The 12,985-nt window shown below is 39.4% G+C and overlaps 1 protein-coding gene across 5 annotated transcripts in view; it reads left to right on the forward strand.

Annotated features, from left to right (window-relative positions):
- Nucleotides 1-12,985, forward strand: part of Kiaa0825 (KIAA0825 ortholog) — a 443,548-nt gene that overhangs the window by 63,177 nt on the left and 367,386 nt on the right. The gene's annotated exons all lie outside the window — the stretch shown is intronic.

Below are 12,985 nucleotides of genomic sequence, written 5' to 3' on the forward strand. Positions count from 1 at the left end.
AAAAATAAAAATAAAAATATGATTGTTTTATTATCAGTCATGAAACACTAAGGAATTTTTATTTCTAAAGGAGTTCCTGAACTATATTATTTAAGTACTTGAAAATTATTTATTGGTGATTTATTTATGTGTCAGTTGACATTTTCTATATACTGTGTATTTTACTTATCTTTGTTAATAAAATACCAGAAGACCAAATTAATGTGATAGATTCATTTTCAAGTAAGTTAATAATGAAATATGCAACTAGATTAGAAGTCTAGAATAAATTTTATAACTCCCCCCCATGTTTTACATGAATTATACTTTTTTTAGTCAAAATTTTTCATGTATTTTACATGTCAACCACGGTTTCCCCTCACTCCTCTCCTCCTGTTCCCTCCCCTTCTCCCATCTATCCCTGTATCCTCTCCTCTTCTGTCTCTGTTTAGGAAGGGGCAGGCAGAGGCCTGCCCCTTGGGAGTTTTGATTCCCCATGGGAGTCAAAAACATTGCATATCAAGTTGAGGCAGGACCAAGTGCCTCCCCCTGCATCTAGGCTGGGTGAGTCAACCAAGCACAGGGGATAGGTTTACAACATCCATCTAGAATGCTACAAAGGCTGGTTCCAAACCTTGTCCCTAGGTGTTTAGTACAATTGAAGGTATTCAGCAAGTAAACCTCACCCCAGCCCCACCCCAGAAAGCCAGGTGAATGGCCTATGCCTATAATTCTAAAACCCAGAAGGCCGAGGCCTGTCTGAGATACATTACATAGAAAGACTCTTTCAGAAGACAAACCAAAAACAGTAGTGCCCCTCTGTGATCTGGGTTGCTAGGAAAGCTGAGCCAGAAGATTCAAAAGTTCAAGGCCAGTCTGGAAAACTTAACCCTGCCTATAAACAAACAAACAAACAAATAAATATATAAATAAACAGATCAGTACCTGAGTGGCAGAGTGCTTGAGTACGAGGAGCAAAGTCCTAGGTTCTGTCCACAGTTCCACAAAACTAGGAGTCAAACAAAATGAACCTGCAGGGCAAAGAAGGCCCTTCTGGAAGGCAAAGCGATGATACTGTTTTAGACAGAAAACGTTTGCAAAGTAAGCCAATAAAGGCCACCCGACACCCTTAGCCGTCCTATGCATCCAATGGCTGTGACCAAGAAAGGGTGAAGTTTGTCTGTGTGAGCACATAAACCACAGGCCGGAAGAAGAGTTAGCTGAGTGCTGCTCCAGGGGAACCTCTCCTCAAGAAGTGAGGAGCTCCACGGCCAATTACCCTTAATAGTTCCTAGTTTTCCACAACTAGAAGGTACATCTGTAAATAACCCAAAATGGTAAATAAATGAGGTAAAATAATACCACCAATGCCTATTAAGTCATCAGTTTTTTTTTTTTTTAATAGTAACCGTCCAGGTTTTTTATTTGTATTTGGTTGTTGTACTACTGTTGTGAGTACTGATAAATTATATTGTTAATGAGCACTTGTCCCCCAAATTTTTTATACCATAGTTGCCATTTTCAGGGGAAACACTGGTATCTATACCTTGTTTACAATTACTTCAAGTATTAAGAAGGTAAAAAGTACAGTTTGATTATAGGTCAGCTTTTCTAGCTTTGCAGACTGATGCTACCCTTTGCTTTGGAAACTTTGCTAAGTAATTTAACCTTGGAATCTTTGACAGTCTAGCATTGGATAATATCCAAGGATCCTTTCAAGTCTAAACTTTTTCTGGTTCTACAATTAGAGTGTAGGCCTACAGTTTGACACCAAGAATAACCAAATTTGTTCTCTCTATGGACAGAGATACATTAACTGGCTAAGTACATGGCTTTGTGTGTCATGTAAAAGATGCAAAAGACTCCTGTAATATTTGTCTCTGGGAGAGCTGTCTTGCCTTAAGCATCATGCAAACTGCCATTGTCATGTTCTTGTATTTGTCATAGGAAGGAAGGTAGGAAGAGGAGTGAACAGACGTTCCCCATCTAGCTTACATCTTAAAGTATTCCTAGTAATGTATTTTTTTCTTCCCTTTTATCTCATAACCATGTTTGTTTCATGTTTAGTCTTTAGGGATTTTTAATGGGAGGATTTTTGAAAAGGTAATGGAAAATTAGGACCACATACAAGACTTAGACATACAGTTATTAGTCTATATTGTTTGTTGATTAGAAAGGATCCGGTATGCCTAAATCCATATAAGGATTCAGTATGCTTAAGTGCATATGTGTTTTCTCTGGCATTATTTAAATCAGACAAGGCAAGGATTAATAATGTGTGTTTTGCCCACAGAAGAGCAGTGTTTTCTGCAAGGGTACAGATAGTAGGCAAGATCAGAACTGTATGAATTCTTCTCTGAGTAAAAAGTGATTCCTCAGGACTAGGCCTCGTAAAGCACCCAAAAAAGTGACCCTAGGTCACTGATTTAGCTCGGAGAGCATTAGACTGGAGCAGTATTATCCCAAAGACATGTTTAAGGGTTTCATAAAGTCTTACAATACAGTAGTTATACATGTTGAAGCTTCCTAAGTAATCTTAATTCATCTGTCAGCATGTAAAGGAAGTAAAAGTGCTATGTTTGTTCCTACAATGTCTGTATTTATCTGGCATACTCAGTACCTTCTTCAGCTTTCTGGAATATTCCCATCTGGCTATACCATCAGCAGAACAAAAGATTATTTTCCTCTTGGGGGCATTCAGCCACAAACCTCATTCCCTTCTATAGTGCTTATTCTCCACAACAGGTGTTCACCAAGGGACCAATCTACAGGCAAGGGATGTAGACTTAAATCTTACTTGTCTGTATTTACCCTCTTTAGAGATGACAGGATCAAATGTGATCTCCATGAGATTTACATTAGGGTTTTTTTTTTTTTTATGTTCAAAGTCGTCAGCTATTCTAATTCTTCAGTTTTGTTTGTTTTGTTTTGTTTTCGAGACAGTATTTCCCTGTGTTACCCTAGCTGTCCTGGAATGAGCTCTGTAGACCAGGTTGGCCTTGACCTCACAGGTGCTAGGGTTGAAGGCATATGTCACCACTGCCTGGTTTAATTTTTCAGTTTTGATAAAACACAAATAACTTAGAATACATTTTATAGAAAATACTAGAATGAGATATGAGATTTGCCAAATGCAAAATTATATTTTGTTTTTTCCCTTTGATCATTTTTTTAGAAGGGGCCACCATGTGTGTGCCCCTCACTCTTTTTTTAAATTTTTTAGTATGTATACAACATTCTGCTTCCATGTATATCTGCACACCAGAAGAGGGCACCACCAGATCTCATAACGGATGGTTGTGAGCTACCCTGTGGTTGCTGGGAATTGAACTCAGGACCTCTGGAAGAGCAGCCAGTGCTCTTAACCTCTGAGCCATCTCTCCAGCCTCCCAGCACCCCCCCACCCCCTTGCTTTGATCATCTTCATTTTCCTTAGTACCTATCAACAGATGTGTAAAGTCACTCATAGAGTAAACACTTTCTGTGTGTTTTATTCAACACTAACCAGTTTCTGAACCAGTAAAACATTTGATTCTTAGGTCATCCCTGAGTTGTTGAGTTTTATCCCTGTTTCCTAGATACAGAACCTAAGATTTTAGCATGTTAATTACTTTGCCATAATATTCAAACACATTATGACTAATATGATAATCTTAACTACTAAGGCTCCTTGTCTTAAATTAAATGAGTTGCTTAGTAAAACAGAATATCTCTAAAATGTGAAGTTTTTATTTTAGCTACTTGGTATGCATTGGTTTGGGGAAAACAAACTTTCTGTTACTTTAATGTACATTCGTTTCTCTACGAACAAACTTAAACTGTGAGTTTTGGAACTATGACAGTAATGATGTGCAAGTCACAGCACTAGGTTTTATATTTGTCAATTATCTAGAAAGTAAAAATTCAAGCTTTTTTTCACTAAAAAGAAAATGTTACTTTTTTATTTTTTTATTTACTAAATTAAAGGTGTCTGGATGGAGAATCTCATTTTATTACAGGAAATGTAAATAGACAATTATGTTTGAGATTCAATCCATAATTTTAGCTAAACGTAACTGATACATTGAAATAGTTCAGATAATCTGTTGCCAGTTCTGAAACTAATTTTGTCACTGATATATTAATGACACCATTAGTTAATATTATGTTTGTAGAGGCTTGGAAGTTTTCTGTTTCTTCATTTGACTTATTTTTGCTGCATTACCACCCAGAAATTACAGTGTTCAGCAATTCCAAACAATGTTTTATGGGTGAAAAATGTTCAGTTTTGCAATACTACTAAAACCAGAAGTGAAACTTTCTTCTAGGATATCTTAAAGCTTCTTTTTTACTTAATTTTTTCATTAAATTAAAAACAATCTTTTATACATGCAAATTCCGGTTTCCTCTCCCTCCACCCTTCCAACCCCACCTACCATCTCCTCATCCCACCCCTCATCCATTCCTCAGAGAGGGTGAAGCCTCCGATAAGGAATCATCAAAGTCTGTCACATCATTTGGGGCAGGACACAGGCCCTCCCCACTTTAGCTTGAGAGAGTATCCCTCCATAGGGAATGGACTCCCAAAGCCCATTCATTCACTAGGGATAAATACTGGTTCCACTGCCAATAGTCCCATAAACTAACCAAGCATCCCAAATGACTCCTGCTGGAGTCTGTGAGCATGAGCTCCCACTTACTCCGATCAACTTCTTCTTATTCTTTTTTTTTTTTTTTTGCTTTTGTCACATATATTTTTGTTCTTTTCTTATTTAAATTAGAAACAAGCTTGTTTTACATGTCAATCCCAGTTCCCTCTCTCTTCCTTCCTCCCCTGCCCCCCACTGGCACCTATCCCATTCCCTTTCTGCTCCCCAGGGAGGGTGAGGCCTTCCATGGAGGGGGATCATCAAAATCTATCACATCATTTGGGGCAGGGCCTAGGCCCTCCCCATTGTGTCTAGACTGAGAGAGTATCCCTCCATAGGGAATGGGCTCCCAGAGTGCAATAGTCCAAACTAGGGATAAATACTGTTCCACTACCAGAGGCCCTATAGATTTCCCAAGCCTCCTGACACCACGTTCAGGGGGCCTGGTTTTGTCCTCTGCTGGTTTCCCAGCTGTCCCTCTGGGATCCATGAGCTCCCCCTTGTTCAGGTCAGCTGTTTCTGTGGGTTTCTCCAGCTTGGTCTTGACCCCTTTGCTCATCACTCCTCCCTACCTGCAACTGGATTCCAGGAGTTCAGCTCAGTGTTTAGCTATGCGTGTCTGCTTCTGCTTCCATCAGCTACTGGATGAAGGCTCTAGGATGGCATTTTAGGTAGTCATCGATCTCATTATCGGGGAAGGGCATTTAAGGTAATCTCTCCACTATTGCTTAATTTGTTAGTGGGGTCATCCTTGTAGATCTCTGGACATTTCCCTACATCCTTGTAGATTTCTGGACCTTTCTCTAGTGTCAGAATTCTCTTCAAACATATACTGGCTCCCTCTATTATGGTATCTCATTTCTTGCTCTTCTCTATTCTCTCATGATTCAATTTTCCTCCTCACTCAGGTCCTCCTGTCCCCTCCACTTCTCCCCTTCTCTGTCCTAATTCCCCGTCCCGTCCCCCCATGCTTCCAATCTGTTCAGGAGATCTTGTCCCTTTCTCCTTCTCTGGGGAACCATGTCTGTCTCTCTTAGAGTCCTCCATGTTTCTTAGCTTCTCTGGAGGCATGGATTGTAGGCTGGTAATACTTTGCTCTATGTGTAATATCTATTTATGAGTGAGTACATACTGGTATTCTTTTCCTTAAATTAGAAATCGAGAGATGGACACAAACTATAGAGAACACATTAACCCGGTTATTATACAGAGGGAGAGCTAGAGTGGGAGATGAGAGAAATGGACGAACAGAGCAGAGCAGAGAGTAAGACAGAAGAATTATTGAGAGAGAGAGAGAGAGAGAGAGAGAGAGAGAGAGAGAGAGAGAGAGAGCTTAAGTGAAGAGAAGAGTAAGTATAGGGGTCTGTCTATCTTTTAAAGGGGTCCTCTACACCTATGTGCAGACTTAGTTCCCATGGAACCTTGGGCTGGCTTACCAGGGTACTGCCTGAGTGGATTCTGCCAGGTAACATGGGCAGGCCAGCATAATGCCTGAACCTTTCACATACCATGTTTATCTTTGTGACTGAGTTACCTCATTCAGGATGATTTCTTCTAGTTCCATCCATTTTCCTGCGAATTTCAAGATTCCATTGTATTTTTCTGCTGAGTAGTAATCCATTGTGTAAATGTACCACATTTTCTTTATCCATTCTTCAGTTGAGGGGTATTTAGGTTGGTTCCAGGTTCTGGCTGTTACAAATAATGCTGCAATGGGCATAGTTGAACAGATGTCATTGTTGTATGAATGTGCATCCTTTGGGTATATGCCTAAGAGTAGAATTGCTGGATCTTGAGGTAGACTGATTTCCCATTTTCCTGAGGAATCGACATACTGATTACCAAAGTGGCTGTACATGTTTGCACACCCACCAGCAGTGGAGGAGTGTTCCCCTTTCTCCACATCCTCTCCAGCATAAACTATCATTGTTGTTTTTGACTTTAGCCATTCTGACAGGTGCAAGATGGTATCTCAGAGTTGTTTTGATTTGTATTTCCCTGATGGCTAATGATGTTGAATACTTTCTTCAATGTCTTTCAGTCATTTTAGATTCTTCTATTGAGAATTCCCTATTTCTGTACCCCCACTTTTTAATTGGATTATTTGGTGTTTTGGTGACTAACTTCTTGAGTTCTTTGTGTATTTTGGAAATCTGTTGTCTATCAGATGTGGGGTTGGTGAATATCTTTTCTCATTCTGTGGGCTGCCATTTTGTCTTCCTGACTGTGTCCTTTGCCTTACAGAACATTCTCAGTTTCAGGAGGTCCCATGTATTAATTGTAGATCTCAGTGTCTGTGTTACTGGTGTTATGTTCAAGAAGCATTCTCCTGTACCAATTCATTCAATGGTACCTCCCACTTTCTCTTCTAAAAGGTTCATTGTGGCTGGATTTATGTTGAGGTCTTTAATCCATTTGAACTAAGTTTTGTGCATGGCAATGTATATGGATCTATCTGCAGTCTTTTACATGTCAGCATCCAGTTGTGCCAGCACCATTTGCTGAAGATGCTTTCATTTTTTCCGTTGTATAATTTTAGCTTCTTTGTCAAAAATCAGGTGTTTCTAGGTGTGTGGGTTAATATCAGAGTTTTCAATTCAATTCCATTGTTCTACCTGTCTATTTTTGTGCCAATACCAAGCTGTTTTCAGGACTATAGCTCTATAATAGTGCTTGAAGTCAGGGATGATGATGATGCCTCCAGAAATTCTCTTATTATACGGGGTTGTTTTTTGCTATCCTGGGTTTTTTATTTTTCCATATAAAGTTGAGTATTGTTCTTTCAAGTTCTGTGAAGAATTGTGTTGGTATTTTGATGGAGAATTGCATTGAATCTGTAGATTGCTTTTGGCAAGATTGCCATTTTACTGTGTTGATCCTACCTATCAAAGAGCATGGGAAATCCTTCCATTTTCTGGTATCTTCTTTAAAGACTCAAAATTCTTACTGTACAGGTCTTTCACTTTTTTGGTTAGCATTACCCCAAGGTATTTTATGTTGTTTGGGGCTATTATGAAGGGTGATGTTTCTCTGATTTCTCAGCACATTTATTGTCTATATATAGTAGTGCTACTGATTTTTTTTTTAGTTAGTCTTGTATCCTGCCACTTTGCTGATGGTGTTTATCAGCTGTAGGAGTTCCCTGGTAGAGTTTTTTTGGGGTCACTTATGTAAGCTATCATATTATCTGCAAATAGTGAAAGTGTGACTTCTTCCTTTCCAATTTGTATCCTCTTGATCTCCTTTTGCTGTCTTATTGCTCTAGCTAGAACTTCAAGTACAATATTGAAGAAATATGGAGAGAATGGACAGCCTTGTCTTGTTCCTGATTTTAGAGGGATCTCATTTAATTTCTCTTCATTTAGTTTGATGTTGGCTGTTGGTTTAGTTTATGTTGCTTTTATTATATTCAGGTATGTTTCTGTTATCCCTGATCTCTCCAGAACTTTTGTCATGGAGGGGTGTTGGATTCTGTCAAAGGCTTTTTCAGCATCTAGTGAGATGATCGTGTGGTTTTTCTTTTTCAGTTTGTTTCTAGGGTGGATTACATTGATGGACTTTCATATGTTGAACTATCCCTGCATCGCTCAAATGAATCCTACTTGATCTTGGTGGACGATGATGTTGATGTGTTCTTGGATTCATTTTGCCAGTGTATTATTGAGTATTTTTGTGCCAATGTTCTTGAGGGATATTGGTCTGTAGTTCTCTTTCTTAGTTGTGTCTTTGTGTGGCTTTTGTACCAAGGTAATTGAAGCCTCTTAAAAAGAGTTTGCAGTGACCCTTCTGCTTCTGTTGTGTGGAACAGTTTGATGAATACTGGTATTAGCTCTTCTTTGAATTTTTGGTAGAATTCTACACTGAAACCATCTGATCCTGGACGTTTTGTGGTTGGGAGACTTTTGATGACTGCTTCTGTTTCATTGGGGGTTATAGGTCTGTTTAAATTGCTTGTCTGTTCTTGATTTAATTTTGATAAGTAATATCTATCCAGAAAATTGTCCGTTTCCTTTAAATTTTGCAGTTTTGCGGAGTACAGGTTTTCAAAGTATGACCTGATGATTCTCTGGATTTCCTCAGTGTCTGTTGTTATGCCCCCCTTTTCATTTCTTATTTTGTTCATTTGCATGTTCTCTCTTTCTTTTGGTTAGTTTGGATAAAGGTTTGTCTATCTTATTGATTTTCTTGAAGAACCAACTCTTTGATTCTTCATTGATTCTTTGTATTGTTTTCTTTGTTTCTACTTTATTGATTTTAGCCCTCAATTTGATTATTTCCTGGGGTCTACTCTTCCTGTGTGAGTTTGTTTCTGTTTGTCCTGGAGCTTTCAGTTGTGCTGTTAATTCTCTAGTGTGACTGTTCTCCAGTTTCTTCATTTGGGCACTTAGTGCTATGAACTTTCCTCTTCGCACTGCTTTCAAAGTGTCCCATAAGTTTGGGTACGTTTTACCTTCATTTTTATTGAATTCACATCAGCTTTTTGTGAAGCAAAGTTTTATTATACAATCATTCTTACCCTAAGGAAATGCTAATTTTGGAAAAGATTCAACATATACAGCTATGATGGGAAGTGTGAGTTGTGTTTGGGTAGAGGGTGATAATGGGTGGTATATTTCTTAGTCTCTAGAAACTTTTGCTTTCTGATGCATGGATTCTGAATTTCTGACCTGGATTTCTCTGTTCAGTGTTTTCAGTCCTCTCAATGTTGTCCAGACAGAAGAACAAGACAGATAGACAGTACATTCAGGTACATTCAGTAAGAAAGAAAGTGGGTGTAAAGTGAATTGCAGTAATATGTTTGCCCCTGTTGAGCAAAAGTGAACAAGCACTACATTTCCTTCAGTTTTCAATTTGCTCTCTTCCTCTTTGTAACACTTGGTTGTTCTTTCTAATGACACAAAGACAGTTTTTCCTGTTATGTTTTGAAATTATGATGTTCAGATACTATAAATAGAAGATGAAAAGTGACTTAGTGCATTGGTTTCTTGTGGAGTCGCATCTCATTCTGAAATTTGTATAGCTTATTACATTTGAATATGTTTCTAAAAAATAAAAGTCACTTCATTGGAATGAACTTGCAAATAAAAAAATCACACTACTAGATTAATATAGCCACTCAAACAAACACCCAGACCCAAGTCTATAGAGCTAAATTAGCTTCACCTAGAATTTTAAGATTTTGCTATTAATCTTCTTCTTCTTCTTCTCCTTCTCCTTCTCCTTCTCCTTCTCCTTCTCCTTCTCCTTCTCCTTCTCCTTCTTCCTTCTCCTCCTCCTCCTCCTCCTCCTCCTCCTCCTTCTCCTTCTCCTTCTTCTTCTTCTTCTTGTTTTTTAAAGACAGGGTTTCTCTGTGGCTTTGGAGGCTGTCCTAGAACTAGCTTTTGTAGACCAGGCTGGTCTCGAACTCACAGAGATCAGCCTGCCTCTGCTTCCCAAGTGCTGGTATTAAAGGTGTGTACCACCACTGCCTGGCTTCAATTTTATTCTTTTTTATTTAAATTCTTTAATTACTACTCATATTTACAAATCCATTCCCCCCATTCCCTCACCCTCCCTTCCTCCCATGTTCCCCACCAATCCCCCCAATCCCATCCCCATACTCCTCCCCAGGGTTAGTGAGTCCCTCTACCAGGGACCTTCAAAGTCTGTCTTATCATTTGGGGGAGGGCCTAGGCCCTCCTTGCTGTATCTGGGCTGCAATAATATCCCTCCATAGGGAATGGGTTCCCAAAGTCCATTTGTGCTCTAGGGTTAAAGACTGGCTCCACTGTTAGAGGTCCCATAGACAGTCTCGGCCTCCTAGCTGGCACCCACATTCAGAGGGCTTGGTTTGGACCAATGCTGTTTCCCCAGCTTTATGACTAGGGTCTCCATGCTCTCACTAGGTCAGGTCAACTGTTTCTTCGGGTCTCTCCATCCACGTCTTGGCTCCTTTGCTCATCCCTCCTCCCTCTCCACAATTGGAATCTAGGGGTATGGTTCAGTGCTCAGCTATGGGTGCCTGTTTCTGCTTTAAACAGCTACTGGATGAAGGCTCTAGGAATGATAACCAAGGTAGATACCAATCTCATTATAGGGGAAGGGCATCAATGGCATTTTCTCCACCACTGCTTGGATTCTTAGTTGGGGTCATCCCTGTGGATCCCCTAACATTTCCCCTGTGCCAGACCTCTCTCCAAACCTGTACTGTCTCCCTCTATCAAGGCATCTCCTTTCTTGCCCTCCTCTATTCCTCCCCTCTCTCAGGCCTCTTGTTCTCCCCGCTCCCCTTCTTATATTCATATCCACCACACAATAAACCCAAAATCCAAACCAAACAAACAACAAACAAAACCACAAGAGAACCCTGAGTGTTAACACTAAAAAAACAATTAACTTCCATGACTCATTTGTCCTTGACCTGTTTCTGTCCTTCCACAACACCCGATACCACCCTTTTTTCTCCTTTCTATGTGTTGTACTATACCCGAAGGGACTCTGGTCATCCAGAGTGTGGCAAGCATGGCCCTGAAAGGTCTTGCCCTTCTCCCTTATTTCCTCTGGATTCACGCTGTCTTGCTAAAAAACCATTAGATTACATTCCAAAAGCTAGCCCAGATCTATTCCTGTGGTTGACCACTTCCTCTTTCTGAGGCTGACTACCAAGTTCCAGTCTCAAAGCATTGAGGTCCAGCAATAGGAGCCCTCTTTTGCTCACCTAATTAACCTGCCCAGTTAAAATTAATGCCCTCATCCTAACACAGTGTTTCCTCTTGTACCTTTATAAATTGCCATTTTCCTATGTGTATGGTCTGTCTCCTGTCTATCCAGAGGCAGTCCTTTGTCCCTCAGGGACATTTCCCTGCACCCTTTCCCTTGTTCTCTTCCCCTTCTTGGTCACAAGGGTGCTGAGCTGATACTTTCCCTTTCAGTTCCCACAGGGACATTTGCTCATACATATATCTGTACAATACAGGAGAGGGTCTACATATGAGGGTGTTATGCAGTGTTACTTTTTTTTTTCTTTCTGAGATTGGGTGAACCTCTTAATACAATACATTCTAAGTTTGTGAATCCTCCAGCTAATTTACTGATTTCCTTTTTCTTCAGAAATGAGTAGTACTCCAGTTTATAAATGGATAAGATCTCACCATATGTTGAGCAGCAGCTAGGTTCACTCCACTTTGCTTAAGTTCATAGATATAGGGTGCATAGACCTCTGTGGCAGGGTATGGGGTTGTCTGACCTGAACTAAAATTCGGCAAAGGCTGAAATACTGTGGGTTTTAGTCTTCGTTTTGGTGCTAGAGTCTGAATTCAGGACTGTGCACATGCCAGGCATGTGCTCTACCACTGAACAGCCCTACCATTACCACCAGGCTTCGGGCCTAGTACTGAGGTTCAGAAAAGCCTCATTTTTGACTTGTAGAAATAATATCTTTTTAAAAATATGAGTAAGACATTTAAGAGCAGAATGAAGATAACTGAAAACAATCATTGGAACAAAAATTCAAATAAAATTATTCACAAAGTGAGTTGATTTATTTTTTTCAACCATTCTGTGTTAAGCCAAGAATATGGGAAAGTACATTTGAGCCTGTTGCAAGCCTTGCTCTGTAGGACATGAGTTGCCAAGGCATATGGAACCTCATACAGCCTTTTTGGCTTCCCCTCTACTCTCTTAAAATTATCCGTTCTTGAATGCAGTGATTAGTGTAGATTCTTAGTTCTGTTGTTTTATGTTACATTGTTCACAGGTCATGAATCTCTCAATGAGCACATCATCATCTTTCCAGGGATCCATTTATTCTCTGTGTTAAATATTGTTGACTTAACATTTCAGGTTTTAAGAAAGTCACTTCTGGCTTTTAGAGTAACAACAAGTGGTTAATACCATAAAAGTTTTTAAGTAAATATTCAAGAAGGAAATGCAATAAAGACACAAACCAACATTTCTTTTTAGGGATGAAATCATTTTAACTGTGGCCTGAGATTTTTAGTGACTGCACCTGTCCCATAGCAGTCTTCATCATGAAAATCATATTGCTAAAGTATGCATTATGTTACAACATTTCTGTTGTAATTATGGATAAGCATGAAAATCTTAGGCCATCAGTATCACATCAATGAAATCAAATATTTGCTATAAAACAAAATTTATCTGAAAGCAGTTGTCACCTAACATCTTCAGATACTTATTTTTCTTCTTAGAAAATGTCTTAGTCAATCCAGATTACAAACACAAGTAGATAACAAAACACCATAAACATGGGGTGGGGTTGGGGGGTCTGAACCAAAAAATATGATTTGTTCAAGTTTCAGAGCCTAGTGAGTCCTGAGATCAAGGGTTAGCAGATGTGATGTCTAGTGAGATCTCTTGTGGTTCTTCTCATGGAGAAA

Source organism: Cricetulus griseus, chromosome 2 (assembly GCF_003668045.3).
Source record: "Cricetulus griseus strain 17A/GY chromosome 2, alternate assembly CriGri-PICRH-1.0, whole genome shotgun sequence".
NCBI lineage: Eukaryota > Metazoa > Chordata > Mammalia > Rodentia > Cricetidae > Cricetulus > Cricetulus griseus.